Genomic DNA, 24,039 nt, shown 5'->3' with positions numbered 1-24,039 from the left:
TTGGTGCTCTATCCACTGCGCCATCTAGCCACCCCCCCTGCCCCGGTCACTTTCTTATCATAAATATCAAGTGAGGCATAATACAGGGAGACATATGCTGACCAAATATTCTTTTGATAGTGTTGAAGTGATCAAGTGCAGAGATGGAATTAAAGAAGGATTCCCATTGATGGTAAGAACTCCCAGATGTTCCAGTTTGTGGATAATATTATATTCCATTGCACCAAGCCCCAGAACATGGAAGATCTCCTAGAGAAGGTCATTAACCATTCAGCAGAGTTTGATTTGACTATCCATGGAGAAGAATCTAGTGAATGAGGAATGACAATCATCTAAGATTCTGTCATGATGGTGAACTTAGAGAACTTGTCTTTCAGAATACATCTCTGGGGCAAGTAGTTGAAATTAGTAATGATTTGGGCATGGAATATTATCAAATGAAAAATTTTGAACTGAATTGTCTATGGAAAATGTAGAATTTCTCTAGTAATCCCAAACTTCTCCTGGGGCAAGACACATCTCCCTCCCCGCATCACATCAATATTTTACCTGAGTTGTTATGTGATTGAAAGACAGTGGACTAAGGAAAAGGAAATGGAGTAAGTAATATACAGTGAATGTGAAAAGAGCTTAACATATAAGAAATGAGGATTTTCTTTTAAAGGGAAGGAAATAATGCTACCAGGTAGTTGTAAAATAGAAAAAGACAAGTTGGTCACTTAGTGAACAAAGTAGATATAGCTTAAGCCTTTCATTAGCATTCTCAAGATTTCAGGAGAATGAGATGACCACCAGCATGCTGGGTAGAACAAATTTGCAGAATGATATGGACAAAGGATATATAGGATGGGCATGTATGAACAACTTTAGATTTGCACAATTATTGGAAATTGTAAAATCAATGACATCATTTCTTTTTGAAATTTAATCTCTCACAAGGTAAAATAATTATTAAAGTTCTACTTGAGATAATTTTGACCATGATAGAAAAAAGACAGACATATTAGATGATGATGATGATGATGATGATGATGATGATGATGATGGTGTTTGGTCATTTCAGTAGTGGCTGACTCTTCATGATCCCATTTGAGGTTTTCTTGGCAAAGATGACTTCTCTAGCTCATTTTATAAATGAGGAACTGAGACAAACAGGGTTAAGTGACTTGCCCATGATAACACAACTAGTAAATATCCGAGATTGGATTTGAATTCAGAAAAATGAATTTCCCTGACTTCAGGATCAATAATAAATCCACTACACTCCCAGCTGCCTAAAAAGTTGTATAGTAGTTGATTAATAACTGTTAATTGATTGATTTAATAAGATTTGTTTTTTAAACTTTAGGAAAACCTATTTCTTAAAGTTTGTTTAAATGACATCTAATAATTTCTTGACCTGAACCTGTAAAATGAAAAAAAAAATGGCTACATAATAGGAACTCTCAAAAACAAAATCTTATCAATATATTGATAAAATTTCCTAATAAAAATAAAGAGAAAATATGTGGGAAAGTGTATAAATGGTGACCCAGGACTCTCTTTAATGATCTTAGATTTTTGAGGCATGATATGCTTAAATGACTAGAGGAATGTTTCATAACCAAGCAGAAAGAGAAAATAATTATACAGACATTTATCACAAATGGTAAGTCTGAAACAAGTTGAAGCTTGTGAGAAATTTACTAAGAGGAGATAAATGACATTTTAAGAAGTCATTTAGCACAAAACATTAAAATATACCTCATTTCATTTTATTTATTTATTTTGTGGCAAGATTGATGGTCTGAGCCAAGTGGTGTAATGTTAACAGACAAGAGAGAGAAAGCAGACCCTTCAGCTTCGTATAATATCCTTCTTCTTTACCAAAGCGAATTATTTTTCAGGCCAAAAAGAGCATTGAACACATGGTTCAAACAAATGAAACAAAATAGATAGTAAGAGATTACCTAGCTACTCTTAATAAGTTCAAGACTCCAAAGATAAATTATATTTTCATCTACTTAAAGGACTTGCAGATGAAATCACTGAACCCCTGTCAGCAACCTTTGAGAATTATAGAGACCAGAGGAGGTTGCAGAAGACTGTATAGAAGTGAGTACTTTGATTTTCTAAAAGAAGAGTTTGTTCTGTTCAACAAATGTTTATTAAATGTCTACTATGTCATGTCAGGAATGAGGGATAAATAATTAAAAAGTGACACTGTAATCTACCATTAAAGGTTTTATATTTTCCTCGAGGGAGGGTAGATAAACTATATACCTACTGATAGACAGAACATTAGGTAGGGATAAGGAAAAGACACCTTTCTCTTCTAAAGGTGTACACAAGAGGAAACACCTGACCCAGTAACTGAAAGCCATCCACATACAGGTTGAAAGAACTAACTATGTTTGATGGCTATCTGACATTTCTAAATATTTTAAGGACTTTATGTGGCAAAGCAAAGAGGCTTATTCTGGTTATCCCCATAAGGCAGTACTGGGACTAATTGTTGGAAATTAGAGACCTTTTCCTTTTGAAGAGCTTTCTAACATTTAGAGCTGTCTGAAAATGGATTAGATCAAATTGTGTGGTAGTGACTTCTATGACATTCATAAGGAGTATATAAATTGAGACTAGATTAATTCTTGTCAGGAAAGCTGAGGGGATTCATATATTTCATGGACTATTGGACTAGGTGAGATCTAACTTCTTTTAAGATTCTATGATGTTCTTAAATGTCAATATTGCAAAATTATCCATGATCCACAGGAACAGATAATAGAAACCTTGCCTTCTACTCAACTATATAATCCTTGTCCATAGCCTCACCAGAATCAATGTTCTAGAACTTTTCTTTTGATATCTGTCATGTTTGGCATGCTGATGCATAGGTAACCTTCATTTCCCATCATACATTTCCTGAACGGTAGCATTTATGACACTTTGATCTACTAAAACACACCATATTCTTTTCCATTGCCCTTTGGATCATTCAAAATTTTTAATGCATGGAATTGCATTGTTCCATCAATCACAGCCATTGGGTATGGCTGGAAGAGTATTGTGACTCAAGTATGGGCTTGTATCAGGTAACAGTTTGAGACAATTCAAAGTGCAGCAAAATTTGCCCCATAGAATTCTGGCTTCTCTAATCCTCTTATTCCATTTTGGGACCTGATCACTATCTATATTGTCAGGAAATGAGATGGGTATTGATAGAATAACTCAATAGACTCTTCATTAAACAGCAATTCATAATCTGGATGACATTCTGTTTCTTTTTTTGCCTTGTATATTTCTTATGTTTTCCCTTTTGGGTGATCTCAGTAAGGTCATTTGTTGAGGGGGTCTTCAATATATTCTAGAATATTATGCAACCAGTTTAATAACTCTTAAAAGAAGAGTCTGAGAACCTCATTATCCATAGATAATCTTTCTTCCATTTGGACTCTTTGTAGAACATCCTTGAAGACCATGATGGACACCCTTGAGAAGCTTACACCTTTTTTGTTCTTTACTTCATATGAGTAATCAGAAAATCATTGAACAGCTAATTGTTATTTATAGAGTTGCATGTCTAAAGAAATATTCTATGATTTTAACATGAAAATACTGAGGTAATAACTTTATGACTGAAGTTTACTCATTGGAAGCAACAATACATAAGAAAAATATATTGTATACATCTTTGAGTTAGCTAAGCTATTGTAGAAAGATGTTGGTTTTCATTAAAAATGCATTTTCCTTCATTATTTTTCTTAGAATACATCATACAATATGTATCATTATTATAGAGATTTTACAGAAATAAGAAAATAGGCATGCTGTTTAGCAGTTTCTTATGTCTTCAGTTATTTTAAGGTAGTATTTTTTAAGGTAATATAGTCTGATTTTTTCTAGTCTTTTGGTATGTTTGATTCTTCAGTGCTTTTAAAATTATTTTTATAGCGTATGTTTCTTATATGTAAACTTGATCTGATATCAATGCTCTTCCCTATTTTATCTTTGAAAGTAACTTTTCTGTTTCCCAGAGCACAAAAGAGTGAGGCACTGGAATTCAAATGTGATGACTATACTTATTGAACATTAGAACATTATAAGACAGCTAGGAAGCATCTGAGACTAGATTTGAACTCACAAAGATCAATCTCCTTGTCTCCAAGCCTTCCACTTTACCAATTGAGCCACATAGCTACATGTATATACAATTATAATGTCATAACTATATGTATATAGTGGTATGTATATATGTGTATATGTATATAGATATCTACATGCAACTACTGAATTTAACTGTTGTATTGAATCTCCAACAAAAGAAAAAAGAGGTTATATTATTGATGTATTCTAATTCTAATGATATCATTAACCTCTATGACCTTTGATCTGAGTAACATACACTATTAATCTCACTAGAGAAGAGACTTATTACAGGATATAGAATTTAGTGGACCTGGTCCCATCAGATTTTTAAACCATACTAACTTTATAATGTGAGCCTGATTCTGACCCCCTCATTCTAGTCATATCTATCATCTATCTATCTATCTATCTATCTATCATCTATCTATCTATCTATCTATCTATCTATCTATCTATCTATCTATCTATCTATCTATGTATCTATGTATCTATCTATGTATCTATGTATCTATGTATCTATCTATCTATCTATCTATCTATCTATCATCTATCTCCCTCTCCCTCTCCCTCTTCCCCCCCATCTATATCTATATATATTTAGTCCTATGGTTAGAAGAGGAACTACTTTGCATGAAGCTATATCTATATGTGATTATTGAATCAAGTATTTTTTACCCCATAAAATAATTTTTTGATACTTGTATCTTTATAACTGATTTTGACTTATTTTTTATCACAGGCTTTTGAATGGCACTTGAGGATCCATTTTGTTCAACTCTTACCTGAACAAGGCTCCTCTACAATGTATTTAAATAGTAGTCAACTAACTCATTCTTGAAGTCTTCACTTAGCCTCAGCTCCTGCAAGGAGCCCTCAATTTCCCAATATGAAGGGGACATAAATTACTTTTGACTCAGGCCAATCTATTTTTGGATAGTTTTATTAGGGGATTAAGCTTTCTGAACTGTGTCAAGAAAACCTGAGTTCATATCTGGTCTCAGGTATTTACTATCTCTATGACCATGAGCAATTGCTTAACCTCTGTTTCAGTTTCCTTATTTGTAAAATACAGTTAATATTAGTATTAACCTTCCAAGACTTTTGGGAGAATGAAAACCTTGACTTACCCTAAAGTGTTATGCAAATGTTAGATTATTATTATTATTATTATTATTAATTTTATCATTATCATTAATTTCAAACTTTTTTACTTACACTTAGCCTGTATGACATTTTTTTTGACCCTAATGTTCTGTTCTAAGCAGAGCAGGATATACCTAATGTCTCTAATATGTGATAGCCCTTCAATACTTGAATACTGTTCTTGGAGTACTCAAAGGCTTATCTTCTCCAGGCTTAATATCCCCAGTTCTTTCAACCAGTCCTCATATGACATGCTATGGTGGTCCTTTGCCATCCTGTGCACTCTCTTCTGGATGCTTTCCAGTTTAACAAATATCCTTTCTAAAATGGAATGCTTAGAACCACTCACTGCAGGGATCCGATTGGTCCATTAAGAAGATTACAAACATTGGAAGCATCAGTTTTAGACCCATCAAATAGACACAACAATTATGACTGTTGAGATGCCAGAGAAGCAACTTATTTAACAAGGGCTAAAACATGGCTCCTAATCACAAGTGTATTTATTCCCAAGTAATTTGTCATATTCCGGTTGAAGAGATAAAAGCTACGTGTGTCCAGTTCCCCCTTCATGGGTTCGTAGGATCAACCTTATTTCTTGGACAGTTCATATGAGTAATGAATATATGATGTATTTCATCATTTCTTCTTTGGCTTAATCAGGTCATATCAGGTGTGCTCTAGACCAGTCTTTTTGTGCATGTGAACTAGGTTATTGCCTCTGGGTGTAAGTTAAGCTGTCTGGGAGAGTCATTACTCATATAAACCATGAGGGAATCATTTAATAAAATAGTGCTCTAAATAGCATGGTAATGCTTGTAAAAATGCCCCGTTTGCTGTACCCCATTACACTTGGGAAGTATACTTGGCAGGGTAACACTTACAGTCTCTATCTATATGGTGTCCCTGAGTGAGCATTTTCTAGGTTTCCTTTTATTTGGTTATCCTGGAAACTGAACATGAGTGTGTTGATCACCTAAGAGTCTGCATAATTTGCTTATTCATGCTAATCTGCTTAGGTATGGTTATAACTACCTCCAGAATCAAACAAGCAGCACACATTTATTAAATGCCGATTATATATGTGATGCATGGCATGGCAATGGAGCTATAAAGGCAAAAGCAAAATGATTCTAGCTGCATGGACCTCCTATTATTGGGGAGAAACAGTATGTACATATACATATATATATATATATATATATATACACATATTTAAATGTATATGGACATATTAAAACACATCCTATATACATACACCCCCATATATATATATATATATATATATATATATATATATATATATAGAGAGAGAGAGAGAGAGAGAGAGAGAGAGAGGGATAGCACACAAAATAAATCCCCATATACAGTTTTTTTTTTTGAGGAAGATTCTAGCAGTGAGGAGAATCAAAGATTCAAATCTTTTCAATAGGCAGACAGGGTTTGATTTGACACCAACCCTGAACTTTTAGCCTTTTGCTATCCTTTTTTATACAGTGTTGAAGGAGCTATGAATTCAGATGGCTCATGTCATGATTCAATCTATCCATAAAAAATTCTTGATTTATAGGAATCATATGTACCTATTGCCCAATAGTTATGGGTATCAGTCACTGCACACCCACCTCATCTGTTCTAGTTAACAATAATCGCTTGGCCAAGCTTGGCAAGTTACCCAGACTCAAGTTTCCATAAGTGGAAACAAGGGGGAGAAAAATCAATTCTTTTTGGTTTATATGTGTGAAATTAAAACATTTCTAGTTTTGAAAAGTCTGCTTGGGTGAAAAGAACTAAGTTTGTCTCCCTACTCTGTTAAAGAGAAACATTTATTTCAACTTTCCATTAATTTGTTGATCAGTAGTAACGTATACTTAGCAGGATTCAATATTAATTTCTGTAGCTAGCTCAGGAGCTTGGCCTACTAGGGGGCTATCTGCAGCTTTCTTTCCTTTTAAAAAATGGGAGCAATTATTCGAACTCATGAGAGCAATGGGACCAGCCACACACTAAAAACAGAAATTACAAAATTAGCCACAGGCAAATTACAGAATAGGGACAAGCCCAGTGCACATTTCCTCCAACTGCCCTGCTACTGACCTTCCTCTTGGAATGGACAGGCTGCTTACTTGAAGGGAGTGAGATATTGGAGACCATAGTCCTTAGACCAATTTGAAGACTCTTTTTTTTGCTCAAAATGTCATCTGAGGGTTTAGCTGGATGTGAAAATTTTTTTCTATTGAGATGCCCATCTGAACCTTTAGTAAGAATAGAAAACATGATAGAAGGGTGTTGTTGCTAAAGTACGAATTCCAATCCTATATTTGTTTCACGATTTGCCAGCTATTAGTAAACTCAGGACTCTGAGTACTGTTACTTTGCCATATTAAGCCTGCCGCAAACAAAGGGCCAGACAAACAAAAACAAAATTTCTTCCATTTTTGCTGAATTTATTTCATGTTGACAGCTTATTTAATTGCTGCCAATAGAATATAGTGGATAGATTACTGAACTGAGTCAGGAAGTATGTGGTTCAAATTCTACCTCTGAAACTCATTCAAGATGCATTTATTTATTAAGTGCCTTTAATGACCCAGAAACTCTGTTCATGCTAAGGATAAAATGAAGAAATTAAAAAAAAATTGTCTCAAGGACATTGCCTGTTTTATTAGGGAGGAGGGGAGAGACAATATTTAGATGACTAGATAAATCCAAAATTCATTTCAAGGAAATCAAAAATAATACTGGTGAAGTGGGGTGGGAAGGCATCATTAGCTAGGGTTTCCCGAAAACTTTTATGTGGGATGCAGCTCTTGAGATAAGCTTCGGAGCAAGCTAGAGAGGGTTGAATTTGATTCTGAATATGAGGAAGAGTCTGGACAAAGGTTTGGGGATTGGGCATATAAAGTGCCTGGGGAATTAAAAGTAAATCAATTTGCCTCAGTCATAGAACAGGTGAAAAGAAAAGATCTGAAAGAAACCTGAAAAGATGAGCTAGATCTTATCATGAATGGCATGAAATGACAAAAAGAAAATGAATTTGTATTTTAGCTTAGAGCTGATATGGGACCCAAGGCAGCTTCTTGACAAGGGAAATGATATGGTGACACCTTTTCTTTGTTTAAGTTTTTGCAAGGGAATGGGGTTAAGTGACCTGTACAAGGACACACTGATTGTAAGTATAAGGTATCCAAGGCTGGATTTGAACTCAGGTCCTCCTGACTCCAGAGCAGTGCTCTATTCACTACACCATCTGACTGCAGGCTTGCTCTCACCTTTTCTTTGGAAATAGTCCTTCTGCAATTGAATGGAGAGTAGGGAACGATTGATGTCCTTTAGGAAGTTTCCTAAAACATATTGATAAAGTCAAAGATGGGTTTTTACTGCATGACTCAATAGAGGGAATTTTCAAACTGAAAATTCCAAACCCTAAATGAAATCTCAAATATGTTCCTCATATTTGGAAGGGTTTTTGGGAGGTGCTATATATTTTCATATATTTTATTATTAAAAATTAAATCTTCTCACCTGGAAAACAGGTCAACAGACACACACACACACACACACACACACACACACAGCAAAATAAGCAATCCTCTTCTCTCTCAACAATTGTGTTTCACTCTCAAAGAAAAACAAGTAAAAAACAATTCTGTAATAGGAGAGAAGAATCTTAGTGAGGCGACTGCTAGTTACCAGATTCTCTGATATAGGACTGCTGTTGCCAAGACATCTCTTATTAGTTATACTATTTGTATGAGGATGAATTCAAGGAGCCAAACATCTTATGCACTTAGCAAAATGAAACACAAGAATCATTAGGGTGTAGGTGGAAAGGTATTTTCTAGGAAGCACTGGAGTTCAATAGAACAGATGTTCTAAGACTTACTAAAACTTTTCCAAATGAAATTTCATCTCGTGTTCCTAATTACCGCACTGCTCTGCTCAGATTCTGACAAATGAAACCTGTTAAAATTCTTGTGGAGACTGAAGAGAGGTGGCATCTGCTGCCTAAAGCCACCCCCTCCCTCCCATCTCCCTGACAACTTTCAGCTCCAGGCACCTTGACCCTTCAGCTGATTATCTCTGTGTCTCCAGCACTGCCTACAAAAATGCTGGGAAATTAAACCTTTGGAATGCATATTTTGCATGCTTTAAATACATTATTACAGTGCCCCCCCCCCAAGAAAAACCATACCCTAGCACCACATTCATAATAAATGCTCTTTGATTTGTCTGACTCTGGGTCTGCTCTACACCCTAACTCAGATCCTGTTTTGTTCTTCAGTGTGAAGTGATCTGAGAGTGAATTTTCCTTACCAGAAAATTTAGGTTCTCCTTGTCCATGGATCGGGTAGCGGAAATCTTCGTATTTATTATCTTTAAGGTGCTGTGTTAATGAAAGAATTTTAATCATTGACATTGCTCTGTGAATTATGTATTACAAAAACCCCTGCTGGTGAGTTAGACAAAATTAACCCAGTGTAAGGGGCATTAAAAAAATTACAGCTAATTAGTAAGCTGACGGGAACAAAGAGAATGTAGAGCAAAGATGTCGGAAAGGAAGACATAGAGGTAAGGGCAGAGTCTTCTCCGATTGACATTGGGTCTTTCAGTTGAGCAATCTTGGCAATGTTACCTTGTTTTGGCATAATCTTTCATCCATCTTATTTGTGATAAATACTGGAACTATATTTATGCACATATATATTCATAAACATGTATGTTCACACACATGTATGTATGCATGTGTACACACATAATGTCAAACTGAGGAAATCCACAGACTCATAATAGAAAATGGGAGATATTTTTAAATGCTTTTAAATTATTTCCCAGGCGATCTATATTAGAGTTGTAAGGCAATTCTCCAGGATTATTATGGGAAATGATTTCAATCTCTCTCTCTCCCTCTTTCCTATTACCTCCTCCATCTCTCTCTTTCTTTTTTTCTATTATCTAATTCTCCTTCTCTCTCTCTCTCTCTCTCTCTCTCTCTCTCTCTCTCTCTCTCTCTCTCACACACACACACACACACACACACACACAATCTTGAATCACCCTCTTCCCCCACCATATATTCTACTTCCATTCTTTTTTTTTTTTTTTTGTCAAATGGCTTTCTTCAAGATGTCATTCCCCAGGGAAGACACAAATAAGAGCCTGGGTTTAAATCATATACAGGTGACATGCCTTCTCAGCTTCAACTCATGCTGACTTGGGTGATACATGGCTATAGTGATGCAATGGTGAGCCTGAGACAATTGACCCTGTGAGGCAGCCAGAGGAGCTCTCGTGCTGAGCACCATTTGTTTATAATTGCTATTTCAAATTTAGTTCTGAGATAAAGCAACCAAAATGGGACAAGCAGAGGCAAGAGAGGAAGAAAACCCCTTTCTCTTCTGCCACCTTTCCCACCTATCAACTGGGTGAGAGTAGGCATGAGGGTGGGGATGGGGGGAGCAATGGGTATGCCTTTTAAACAATTCCTTCATTAGTCTTAATATTATTGTTCTTCATCCTTGTGAAATAATATCACGTTCTTTTTATTTACTTTATTATTTTTTAAATTAATTTCAAATTGAAGCTTATAATTTTTGGTGTTAAGTGAAAAAACCATCAACTTTTCCTTCTGGTATATATATATAATATCCATCCTGGAATCTGGGAAGTCAGGCTACTTAAAAACAAAAATGTCGGGATTTCCAAGAAGGAAACAGCTAACAACAAATGAATAGAGGAGGAGCCATTCTGTTTTGTAGTTCTATTTTAGAAAGGAGTGCTCAGCATAATTGAATGGGAAGTATTAAACAATAGCATGTGAACACAGAATGCAGGTATTTTGACCCTTTCTGCCCAAAGGTATGTATCTGAGGGATAAATCTCTTTTTCACTTTATTCTCTTTTCTGTTTTCTCCCATAGAAAATGCCCAAATATGAATTTATATCCAAATGTATTGCTTTTGTAGACAGCCTGGATTAGAATATTATATTAAAGATCTCTAATGCAAAGAGTGAGGTCTCTAATCCTACTATTCTGGCAATGATACTACTTGATGGAGAATCATCATCTCTGAATCAGAATTTCAGGAGATCCAAATGATATTGGAGAGACAAGAACATAGTGGTGGTAAATAGGTTGTACTTGAGTGGAAGAAGTAATATTAAAGACAGTTTATTTACCAGTTTAAGGAGCTATTATGCACCAAGCATTATACTAAGATATCATATCATCCAGGAAATATTAGAAGAAGTTGGACAGGCATGTAGCAAGAGGAAAAGGCAGGGCTCCATTAGAGATGAAATGTAAAACGAAACTAAATAACAGAAAAGAGACTCACTCCACTCCTCAAAACAAGCAAACAAACCAACCAAAAAAATTCAAACCTAAGGCAAGGTTTCCAGTATGTTGGGTAGTTCGTATGTGGAGAATTGATGGGAGCATTGATGAAGAAATGAGAAGGGGCTATGATATACACCCTACCACATGAGTTCATATAATCATTAAACTATCAAAATAGGCTTTTAAAAAGTATTGTAGTGGTTTTATTCTCTTCTTTTGTCTCCATCAATTAAAATCTCTCAGTTCAACCTGATCTTCTCTTTTGAAACTTCATTAAAACTCAATTATGTTCCAATGAAGTTGTGTTGCTGCGGTTCAGTCATTTCAGTTGCTTTTGACTCTTTGTGACCCCCATTTGACATTTTCTTGGCAGATACTCAAGTGATCTACCATTTCCTTCTCCTGTTCATTTTACAGCTAAAGAAACTGAGCAAATAAGGCTTAGTTGTCTTGCTCAGGGTCACACAGCTACTAAGTCATCTTGATAACCCACAACACTCATCTTTCCTATTTTATGTGATGAATTTCTTCCACAGAGAATTCTAGATAGTCTCTAAATCCACCTATTCTTTCTTTTACATATCTACTTCCATTGGAAGCTCTTATGACATATTTCTAGTGCTGGTTACTGAAATGCCTCCTATTTTGTGTTCCACTCGAATAGTTGGTGACATTTTCCAGCAGTATAGGTTTCTTGTGTTCTTTAATAAAAATAAGTAATAATAATACCTACAATTTGTGGCTCATACTATTTATCAGGCACTGTACGAGTATCTCACTTGATCCTCACCACAACCTTGGAGGTAGGTGCTATTAGCCACATTTTACAACTGAGGAAACTGAAGTTAAGTGATTTGCCTTAGTTAAACAAGTGTTAGAAGTTGGACATCAATTTAGATATTCCTAATTCCTGATCCAACATTCTATTCACTGTGCCATATAGCTGTCTGTTGGCATTAGTCAAACACCATTCAATCTAGTTACTCAGAGAAGATGAGCTCAATCTCAAATAGAGCTAAAACAGATAAAGGCCTTATCTTCCCCCCCCCCCCCCACTGATTTGGCCATCATACAACTGAGTTGTTTTGTTGCTGTTGGTTATATTTATAGATGACTTTTACCAAATTGATTGAAAAGATCATGCAGTAGTCTAGATAAGACATTCGACTTGGGAAAAAAATCATTAAATGTAGGTTGGTATAACTTGGTGCACTGCAAGATTTAGTCATGGTCTCCATAATTACAGTAATGCCTCCTCACCTGTGCTTTTTAGAATATCTAGTTTCTTTCAAAGCTCAGCACAGATATCACCCCTACATGTGGTCTTCCTTGATTCTTCAATCTGCCGCTAAATATCTCTGTCCCTGAACTACCTCCAATTCACATTTTCTATTTCATATATATTATACTTAGCAGAATACAGCTAATTTTACTTCAGTACAAAAGAATCTCTCTGAGGGCAGATTCTTAAATGATATATGTGTGTATATAAATTTTTACAAATGTATATATTTATGTATAGCTTTGTCTTCACACCTACAATCTCTCTCTCTCCTCTCTCCCTTGTCTTTATGTCTCTGTCTGTCTTTGTCTCTGTCTCTGTTGTTTCTCTCTCTCTCTCTCTCTCTCTCTCTCTCTCTCTCTCTCTCTCTGTCACTGCTTTAAAAGAGTATTCTAAGTAGCTAAGTTGTCATAATGGTCCAATTCCTGTTCCAATTTTCTGTCATCTTACATGACTGAGTTGGAATTTTTAGGTTCCCACTATCTTTGCTGGGATTAAGAAAAGTCTCAGGAAGATTCCAATGGAGGTAATGGGGTAGTAGACTTGGAGGGTGCTTGAGATTAGTTCATTTGTATATGTGTTGAGAACTTATAATAGAATCTAGGATGGTATGAGAACTAATTTTTTTGTTGACAATATAGTGCATTGATGGACTCATCCAGTCACTCAATCATTCAGTGCTTGTTAACTTCTTATGCAAGGTATAAGAGATATAAGTAAGAAGAATGAAATAATCCCAACTTGCAAGGAGTGGTCTTCCTCCTTACTTCTTTCTCTCTCTCTCTCTCTCTCTCTCTCTCTCTCTCTCTCTCTCTCTCTCTCTCTCTCTCTCTCTCTCTCTCTTTCTCTGAATCTCTCTGTCTGTCTTTTCTCTCCCAAAACAAAACATGTGTTTCCACTGTTGTAGGGATATTCCCGTGTGGAAATTGCCTCTACCAATGCAATCTGGCAATGTTTCAGAGTTATAGCTAGCACCACCACAGGCATGTAAAATGCTGAGCTTTAACTCTCAGGTTTAGTGTCTCTCAATGACTTATTCTGTTGGATCTTTGACACATGGAGAAACATATTGCTTTCCTCCCTAAACAAAACTCCAGATGTCATTAGAAGAAACATTTCTCTCCTATTAGGGAATTACTTGCTTTTCATTCTTAGTGAGGCATTGATTTTGCTGAATCTTCAGAACACAGGGGGGTTAAAAATCTTGATTTGTGGGTTCTTGGAAAGGGGTATCTCCATTCACCGTCCTGTCAGAGATATCTGTCTAATGAATTATTGCCCCCTCTCAAGTTTAAAAGTCTACAAGAATCTGAAATAACAGCTGCAAAAGTCCCATGCATAGGTAGTACAACTGTACACAGTTCACTGCAGGGAAAGGTGGGGAAAAGGGAGTGGGTAATTTTCTTGCCTTCAGGGAGCACATCTACAACATGCCCACACACGGTCATGAAGGTGCCTTACCTTTCGAAGATATACTTGGCCTTCCATCATTCCCTGGTGGAGTCATGCATGAAAGAGCTACAATTTCAATTTTATATTTGGACAGATTGCTTTTTTGCTGTTGCTAAAGAGAAGGTGAGAGAACAATGGGTAAGCTATCTTTAGGTTGTGTCACCACTTATGAACAGCTTTGCTGAGGGCATTCCAAAGACCATCGAACTGTCAGATGAAAGAAGATCTATTGGCCTTCTCTGGCTTTCTCATTTCTGGGGCTAAGGCTGAGCTGCCAGGTTCAATCTCATGCTGTGCAAACTTACATTTGATTTTTCATACTGTGGTATCTTTTTGTCTTTCTCTGCTCCTTCTGAATGGAGAACCCTTGGAACTTTTCCTTTTAGATGGATGCATCATCTGACTCAGAATGCTACCCAAGATTTGAAACAAAGTTCTGTTGTACCCAGGAGGAAGCAAATTCAAATATTGGCATTAATTTCGACCTTTACAAATCAGTGGAAAGCAATGGTAAGTCTTGGATGTGTTATAATCTTCTTTAGATTATAGCTATGTGATATTCAAGATGCTCAGATGGAGTTACCAGTAGATCCATTACTCTTCATCGACTGTCCTCTGTCATTTCCTTAGTCCCCATGTGACATATTGGCTAACACTTTTCCCAACCTTCCCTCAAGTGGCTAACCATGATTTCAATTTATTCAGATTCTAACATCAACCAACTGCTATTTGGAAGATCCCATCTCCTCTTTATTGATATCTCAGTCCTTTTTAAACTCTGGTAGTTAATGGAACTTAACAAATATTTAGTAAATCTCTATTATTTAAAGCCCTATTCTGATGAATCATCTTTGCATGAGAGTGATTTTAGTTTCTAGAAGGCTAGAGTATAAAACTTTAAATGCTACAAATATGATTCTAGGAGTTGACAAAGGCATCTGAGAACTTGCTTAACTAAATTTGAAGAGGCTTACCACCAGGTTGGTCCTTAGGATAAAAATTTTAGAGAAGGATGAGATTGTGGAGGTCATCTAGTACATTGCTTTTATTTTGGTGAGACAGAAACTGAATCTCAGGAAAATTAAGAATTGACCAAGGTCACACAGGTTGTAAATAGAAGATCCAAAAACCTGAGCTCAAGTCTTTTGATTCCAAATCATTCAATTCCTGAAGCAAAAGCATTTATCCCATACTTAATCCCATGTCAGACATTGTGCTAAGCTCTAAAGGTACACATAAGGGATAAACCTAGTGCCCTTTCCACTCTTTTTTTTTTGCAAAGCAATAGTGGGGTTATTTAGGATCAGTGTAGAGACTTTCGCCAGTGATGAAATCATGACTCATTGAGAACTCCAGAGAGACATGAGGGTTTTTTTTGAAATATGTGAAGGATTGTAACATGGAAGAGGAATTGGGTTGATTCTGTTTGACACAAGAGATCATAATTACCCGCAATGAGGTAAAGTTACTGAGAGGCGGATTTAGATTTGATTTAATGAAAAAAAAATCCCTAAGCAAACCAAAAAAATCCAAGGTCCCACTATTAGAATGGTCAAAACATAGAATGGGATCCCTTAGAAGGTAGAAGTTTCATAGCTTTCTCTTTACTGTAGGTTTTCAGATAAGTGCTAGATGACCACTTGCCAGGTTGGTTCTGGAGGAAATTTCTCTCTGGGCATGTGTTGCATTAGATGCGTCAGAAATCCTGATGAACTTGGAGAGTCTGTGGTTCTGTGATTCTAGTCTATTTTGGCCAGACAAGTGGGTTCAAGTTCCATCTCTGCCCAGAAAAACAGAAATTCTGTTTGCAATCTGGGAGATGGAACTTGATCATATATTTGCATATATAGAGAAATGCATGTATATATGTATATGTAAACACATGTATTTTTATGTGTATGTGCAGGTATGGGTATGTCTATACCTATGTGAATGAAACAGGTTCTGAGATGACTTGTTGACACATATACATTTACATACATTAAACATAAGCATATACATTTACATATCTGTATATATGTATTGTTGTGCACAGTCTTCAGGTTTTTCATTTTTACTTTTTTGTGTAACAAAAGGGAAGAATCAGTCACTATTTTGAACATCATGGAATTTATATATAATAAATATAAGGAAATGCTTTTTGAGGGTGAAATGGGTAGCTGGGATGGAGGATCAATTATAGGTCTCATCCTGGTGATGGGTTTCATGAAGCTAGGGATTTTAAAAAGCAAAGCTTAGGAGATTGTGTATTCATTCATTCCAGGTACAAGGTAAACCAGTTCAAAGACACAGAGGTAGGAAAAAGAATGTTTCATGAAGGTCAGTTTGATCTGATGGTACAGGACATGGAGAGTAATATGTACTAAGTTTGGAAATAGAAACTTTTATTTAGTTTTTAAAATCATCACAACATGGGCAGAACCTATCTTTCATGATTCGTATTTTGTTCTCCTTTGCCACACTGTGAAATTGAATCTAAAGGACTGTCTATTTGCTCCTAATATAGAACACTCCATCTCCTGTCTTCATTTCTTGACACTGGCTATCCTCTATGTTTGAAATGCAGTTCCTTATCACCTTCACTTCATAGAATCCACTTCATAGAATGGATACCATTTTTCTTCAAGGTTCCTTTGGATTGTTATAATGAGTGGAACAGCTAAGTCTTCTGCAGTTGATCATCATGACAACAATGTTTTACTGTCTCCAAAATTGTTCTGGTTCTGCATCAGTTCATAGGTCTTCCCTATTTTTTTCTGAAATCATTCCTTTTGATGTTTCTTATAGCACAATAGCACTCTATTCCAATCATATACCACAACCTATTCAGGCTTTCCCTAATTGATGAGCATTCCCTTAATTTTTAAAGCTTTGCCACCTCAAAAAAGGGCTGCTATAAATATTTTTGTATATTTGCATCTTTTCCCACTTCCTGACAATCACTTTGGCAATGATATGAAGGATAGATTGGACAGGCAAGAGACTTAAATCCAATTAGGAAACTTGCAAAAGTCTAGACATAGGGGATAATGGAGGTTCATTGCACTAGGCTGGTTACTGTGTGAGTAGAGAAGAGGAGGCTTACATAAAAGATAATATGAATTAACAGTGCAGTATATGAGAGTGAAGGATTGCTAATGAACAGTTAAGAATAACGGAGTTTTTGAGTCTGGATGACTTGTTGGGATGGTAGCATTCTTAACAATCATAAGGATGTTGTGAGTAAAGGGTAGGGTCGGGGGATGATAATGAATCCTATTTTGGGCTTGTTGAGTTTGAGGTGTCTGAGAGCAATAGTTTAAAATGCTCCAAAGACAACTGGTGATCCTGGAGTTAAGGAGAGAGAGATTAACACCAATGAATGATGAGGCCTAAGATGGGAGAAGTGGATGTGTGTAGAACTAATAGAACAACACCATATATGTAAATATCGTGCATTAAATCATGCAGCGTGCTTTACAAACGTTGATTTCTTTTGATCCTTACTACATCCCTCCCTGTGAGGTAAATACTTTTCTTCTCTTTTCTCTTTTCTTTTTCTTTCTTTTTTTTATTTTTGCAAGCCATTTGGTTAAGTGACTTGCCCAAAGGTCACATAGGTTGTAAGTATCAAGTATCCGAGTTTGGATTTGAGCTCAGATCCTCCCTGACTTCAGGGCCGGTGCCCTATCCATGGAGCCACCTCACTGCCCTGAGTCAAATACTTTTATGAACTCCCTCTTACTGAAAAGGAAACTAAGGTTCAGAGAGATTTCTGATTTGCTCAGAGGTGCATTAACTATTAAGTGTTTCAAGAAAAATTTGAACCAGGTCTTCTTCCAAGCGTGCTATCTTCTTAGCCAAGAGGATGGTCTGCTTCTTGGTTGAAAATCAATGCTGGCCAAACAAACAAAAGAATCAAAGTTTCAATTAATTTGCAGCATCATGATGTAACAGTGAGACCAGGCAAGGTTGTATCTCTTGCCGGTCGAGGTCTGAGTGCCAGAATTCTATTTGTAGTCAGGGTGCGGATCTCGGGCAGTAACGAAGTCAACCCTGTGCCCATTTTTTAATGTGTTTTTGTAAAGCCGGGCAAAATTATATAAATACGACGTCTTCGGATTTTCATCTTTTCTCAGTTGTGTTGCAAAAGGGGGTAATCAGACCCCATTGCAAGCGCTACAGAAAAACACAGCCTAGCCCACAAATTAGTGGTATTTGGTGCTAATATTACTAATTCAACATTTGGAAGGGTTACGCCCTGGGGAAAAATACCATGTTCTCCAAGCCACCGGAGAAACTAGGGAGATAGTTAATGGGTGTTGGCTGGGCTGCACAGATTGTGCACGAAGCTGCCGCTCAAACCGCTGCTGACTTCTTGCCAATAGTCGGGGAAGTAATTGTCAACAAGATTTATTGTTCCGTTCCCATTGACACAGTGAGGGAGGAAAGGTTGAAAGAGTTCTGCGAAGTTCAGGCCCGGCTTCTGCTCAACCATAGCAACGCATGCTGATTAGCACTAATGCGCGCCGCCGGAGCAAGCCGGCGTCTCTGGAGGCCGGGGAGCCAGGCTTCTGGTCAGAGGGGGCTTCCTCCCCAGTCCTGCGAGGCCGGCCTCCCCAGCCCCGGAGCCCCGGGAGCCCGGGGTGCGCTCTGCCTACAAAGGCTGGGGGCCAACCGTGTTGCAGGATTTTTCTTTTCTCTTTTCTTCTTTTCTTTACTTTTTTCCCCACCCACAGGATTGCTCAGCTATAAGAATTAGGAAAAGGATTTAGAGTGTGACCAACTCACCATGGCTTGTGGAACTAACTCAGAAATTAACTTTAAAAAAGAGAAGAGAGAGCTATGTACATACATATATATATAAATATATATGGTCATATATATATAGTCTTACATATATAGAACACTTTCCTTAAAAATTTTATACATATTCTTATGTATCATATATTATTATATATAGAACCCTTTTCTTAAATATATATAAATACATACACACATAAGTATATGTACATATATAAATATATAAACACACATACATATACTTATACATACATACATATATACATATATATATATGTATGTGTGTGTGTGTGTGTATTTATTAAGAAAAGGGTTCTATTTCCTGTGGTGCAGGATTTGGTTAATAGGTCTAATGTTTATTTAAGATATTTTGTTTATTTAGTTTCTTTCCTGCCTCACTCAATTCTATTATAAGGATATATATATATATATATATATATATATAATATGTATATATAATATATATATAATATATATAGTATGTATTTGCAGTTTAATGATGAAATCTTTCTGATATCTCTGTCTCTCTGTCTCTCTGTCTCTCTGTGTCTTTCTGTCTCTGTCTCTGTCTCTCTCTCTCTCTCTCTCCCTCTCCTCCCTCTCCCCTTTCTCTCTCAGGCTCATACTGATACAGTAAAAAGTTTCAGTCCTTTGACACTCTTTTCAAATGAGTGAAGAGAATATGCATAAATATCGTTAGAGGTTTGGAACCACGCTTAGTGTTAAAATAAAACACCAACCTAATACTTCTGAGAAGATTATTCCTTCCTTGAATTTTGGGATGGCATTTCCAGACCCAAGATTCCATGTGACAGAATGTCCCACGTCACCTGTGTCATCTAAAAGGAAAATAGAAAATACTCTGAGGATTATGACTATGTTGGAAAAAGCTAACTCAGACTGGTAGAAGTGGCAATTGCTTGGAGTTAAGAGTAACAACTATTAAGGGACTAATCTTACTGGACAAGAACTCCATTTATTTAAGCAATATTTATAAAGGCAATAGAGGTTCTGAAAGGAAAAGATTTGGATTATGATCCCTACCTTTTGGTTAAAAAAAAGACAGAAAGAAGTAATACCAGAAATAAAATCTTATAGCTCCTTCCCACCCCCCAGCTAAATCAGACATTTATAACTGAGAGTTTTCATTGCATCCCATCCCTCAATGACTTATTGGAAGAGAGAGGAAAATGGCTATAAGAAGCAGAGTATTTTAATAAGGTACCCCTAGAAATTTCAAGCAGGTCATGGAGTCAGTAGCACAGATAAAAGTAAGAGAGAAGAAATATTGTCAAATAACTCTGGTCATATTAGAAACTGCCTTATAGAACATAAGCAACACTAATCCATCAAACCTGTGGTTACCAGTCTCAGCATTGTCTGTGATAAGGGTGAGGAACCATGTGAAGGAGGAGATGGGTGCTTTGCATCAAGTAGATAGCAAGAGAAGAGGGATGAACTTCAAGTAACCCTCATTTCCATTATAATCCACTACCTTGGTATCAGAATTTTCCAATTCCTTATCACTATACTATACCAGAAAGACATGGAAAAAAAAAATGAGCTTTTAAAATAGCATACATTATTTAAAATCAAACTGGATTTCTTTGTTCCTCATACAAAGATTATTCTTCTCTCATTTCTTTACTTTTGCACTGCATTCTTCCTTTTCAGCCACATCTCCTAGAATTTCTCTTTCTTCACGGTGCACTTTCCATGCAAAGCTAACTTTGAGATCCTCTGAACTGCCAACTCTCTTTCCCCAAATTCCTTTCATTTCTTGTCTATGTGTTCTGTACATACGTATAGATCTCTATATCTCTCCTGAAAGAATACAAGTTCCTTGAGAATGGGGATTGATTCACTTTTGTATTCTATATTCAGCTCTTAGTACAGTACCTTCCATGTAGTAGGCTCTTAAATGTTTGTGGATTGATTATTTGATGTATTGTGCACCTAAGTGTCTGATAGAACATTCTTGGAGGACCAAAAGACATTTGCTTGAGTAACATGACCTAAAAACTTTCATTTAAGGTTAGTGTATCAAGTATCAAATTGACTGAACAGAGATTCTTGAGTTTTTAATTATTTTCATTTCTTTTTGTCATCCGTTCTACTTCTGGCACTATTCAGATAACATAGATAAATATCATCAGCTTATGCAGGTGATGGCTTCAAATACCAGTCTCTCCAGGGTCATGGGCAACTAATCTATTAGTTTTTGGCTAATGATCAACATGGAAATTTTCCAGAGTTGGTGATCGTTCTAACATATTACACTGTACTTAGATTGAGAATAAATTTCAGATTTCCTCTCTAAGTGGTCCTTTGGTATACTAAGATTGACTGCAGGGTCTTCCACAATTATTTTCTTTCAAGTCATTATTTTTCAGCTAGAGATTAATCATTCCTATCTTGTGACACTCTCCATCAGGCTTTTGATTGATTGGGAATAGAGATTGAGCTATCTTCCTCATATCTAAGAGAGGTAAGTCCGATTGAATTGTGTCCTAGGGATGGACAGATGATTGGTAAAGAGGAGAAAGTGGACATTCTTACTATTAAAGAAATGACTTGCTATTTGACTCCATTTCCCAGTCTTGTGATGAATCTGTAATCTCATTAATGTATGCATTCCCTCCAGTGATGAAGATCATAATTTATTCATGTTTGCTAATCCTGTTATTCTTGTAAATGTCTTATCATTGATTTACCACATGATTTTACCCCCCCCCCCAAGCTGGGGACTGTCAATGGAGTCTATGATATGGAAAAAATAACAATGCCTCACACAGGTTGCCAGTGACTTCTCTCTCTCTCTCTCTCTCTCTCTCTCTCTCTCTCTCTCTCTCTCTCTCTCTCTCTCTCTCTCTCCTCCCTACTTCAATGAAAAATGGCAAGTGATCACAAGACCAAAAAGAGTTCTTGAAAGAGTTTTTAAAGAATTTTAAAAATCAACTAAGAGAGATGTTGAGAAAAATGGGGGAAAATAAGGGCAATCCAAGAAAATCAAGAAACTAAAGAAAGTCAAACAATTAGAAAGAGATGAAAAACTTAAGAAAATAACTCTCTAAAAACTAGGAATGGTCAAGGGGAAGGTAATATCATTCTAAGACACTGAAAAATAATAAAGATAATCAAAAGAATAAAAATCAAAGAGAATGTGAAACATCTCATTAGAAAAAGAACTTATTTAGAGAAGAGTTCAAGGAGGGACAATCTAAGAATTGTTGAAGTGCCTAAAAGTTATGTTAAAAAAAGTCTAGACATGATTTTAAAAGACAAAAAAATCCCCAGTATTCCATGACTCAAAGCTATACAACATTCTTGGAAGAAGAATATTAATGTTAAAAAGTAGGTCTCACTTTCAGGGAGAAGCTTGGGATCATTAAAAATATATTGGGCAGCTAGATGTCACAGTGGATAGAGCATTGACACTGGAGTCAGGAGGACCTGAGTTCAAATTCGATTGCAGATATTTTAATACCTACTTAGCTATGACTTTGGGCAAGTCACTTAACCCCACTTAACCCCATCATCTTGCAAAAATCCCCCTGCCAGATGTCACAAAATTTTAAGATAGTTCAGCCCATTCTCTTCCTCTTGCTCAATTTGCTCCTAATTCATTAATAAATAATTCCTGGTCAGGGTTATATAAAATTTTGATGCCTAAATAGCTATTAATTTTAGGTATTAGATCTATTGCAAGGATTTTAAAAAAATATTTTTCCAATTATATGCAAAGAGAGTTTCCAACACTCATTTTTTGAAAAAGTTTGAGTTTCACAATTTTTTTCCCTTCCTCTCCCTTGACAGAAAGCAATATGTCAGGGATTTATTTCATTATTACTTGAGTGTTTATTATTTTATGAGAATAGGTATATCATTGCTTTACTAACCACTGTTTAAAAAAGTAATAGTGTATCTCTCATGTTTCTCTCATCTAGAGACACATTGAGTGAGATGGGACTTCAGGGTTGACCGGATTCCATCTCCCAACTAAATATTGAATCCAAACTCCAACAGGAAGGGACAAGACCAGGCAATGGACTCACTATCTCAGTTTTAGCCGGCTTCTTTTCTCATTTTCCCAACGAAAAGTAGGGAAGAGATAAGATTTTCTTGCCATATATACCAAAAAAAATATAAAATACTTCCACTCTTGTCCAAGTACGAGATGAAAGATAGAAACGCACACACACACACACACACACACACACACACACACACACAGAGAGAGAGAGAGAGAGAGAGAGAGAGAGAGAGAGAGACAAAGACACACAGAAAGACAGAGACGGAGTCAGAGAGATACAAAGACAGCATACATGAATATTTGCTATATTCTTTAGCTAAATATTTCTTAAACACCTATTACATGCAAAGCATTGTGCTACATCCTAGGAATACAAAGACCAAAATAAATAGACAGGGGTATTAAGGAATTAACTACTGGAAAGATACATCTTTCCATGTTTGTCTGAATTTTCCATTATTATCTTTTATCACTCTTCAAGCCTATTTTTTTATATTTATATACCATAGTTTTGTTTTGTTATTTTTTTGTCATTACCAAAGGGAGCATTCACTTCATTCCTAATTCTTTGTGCCTTAGTATTTTGTTCCATATCTACTTCTCTTTCCCAGTCCCTTGTGCTTTGTATCTCATAGTGGGATCAATGAGTAAAATGGTATCACTGGGCTAGTCACTTTCCTTGAACAACTCCAAATTGAAATTCAGAAAAATAAGACTTTATAATTCCACTATAGCACATTTGGATTATTTGTCTCCTCACAATTCTTCCAATATCAAATGTTCCTTTTTTTGACAACTTTGTAAATTTTCAGGGCATGAAGTTAAAGCAGTCATTTTAAAAACATTTTAAATTTCTTTAATGATCAGTGATATGAAAAG

General features: G+C 36.1%; 1 long non-coding RNA gene across 1 annotated transcript in view; it reads right to left on the bottom strand.

Annotated features, from left to right (window-relative positions):
• LOC141510989 (uncharacterized) overlaps nucleotides 1-24,039 on the bottom strand; it is a 53,976-nt gene that overhangs the window by 5,584 nt on the left and 24,353 nt on the right. Inside the window, exon 2 of the long non-coding RNA XR_012475222.1 lies at nucleotides 19,868-19,966. This is a non-coding gene — a long non-coding RNA (uncharacterized LOC141510989). The remainder of the gene's footprint in view (nucleotides 1-19,867; nucleotides 19,967-24,039) is intronic.

This window comes from Macrotis lagotis, chromosome 2 (genome assembly GCF_037893015.1).
Source record: "Macrotis lagotis isolate mMagLag1 chromosome 2, bilby.v1.9.chrom.fasta, whole genome shotgun sequence".
In the NCBI taxonomy this organism is placed as follows: Eukaryota; Metazoa; Chordata; class Mammalia; order Peramelemorphia; family Peramelidae; genus Macrotis; species Macrotis lagotis.
Note: the sequence above shows the minus strand (reverse complement) of the source record. Positions and strands in the feature narration are given on the sequence as shown.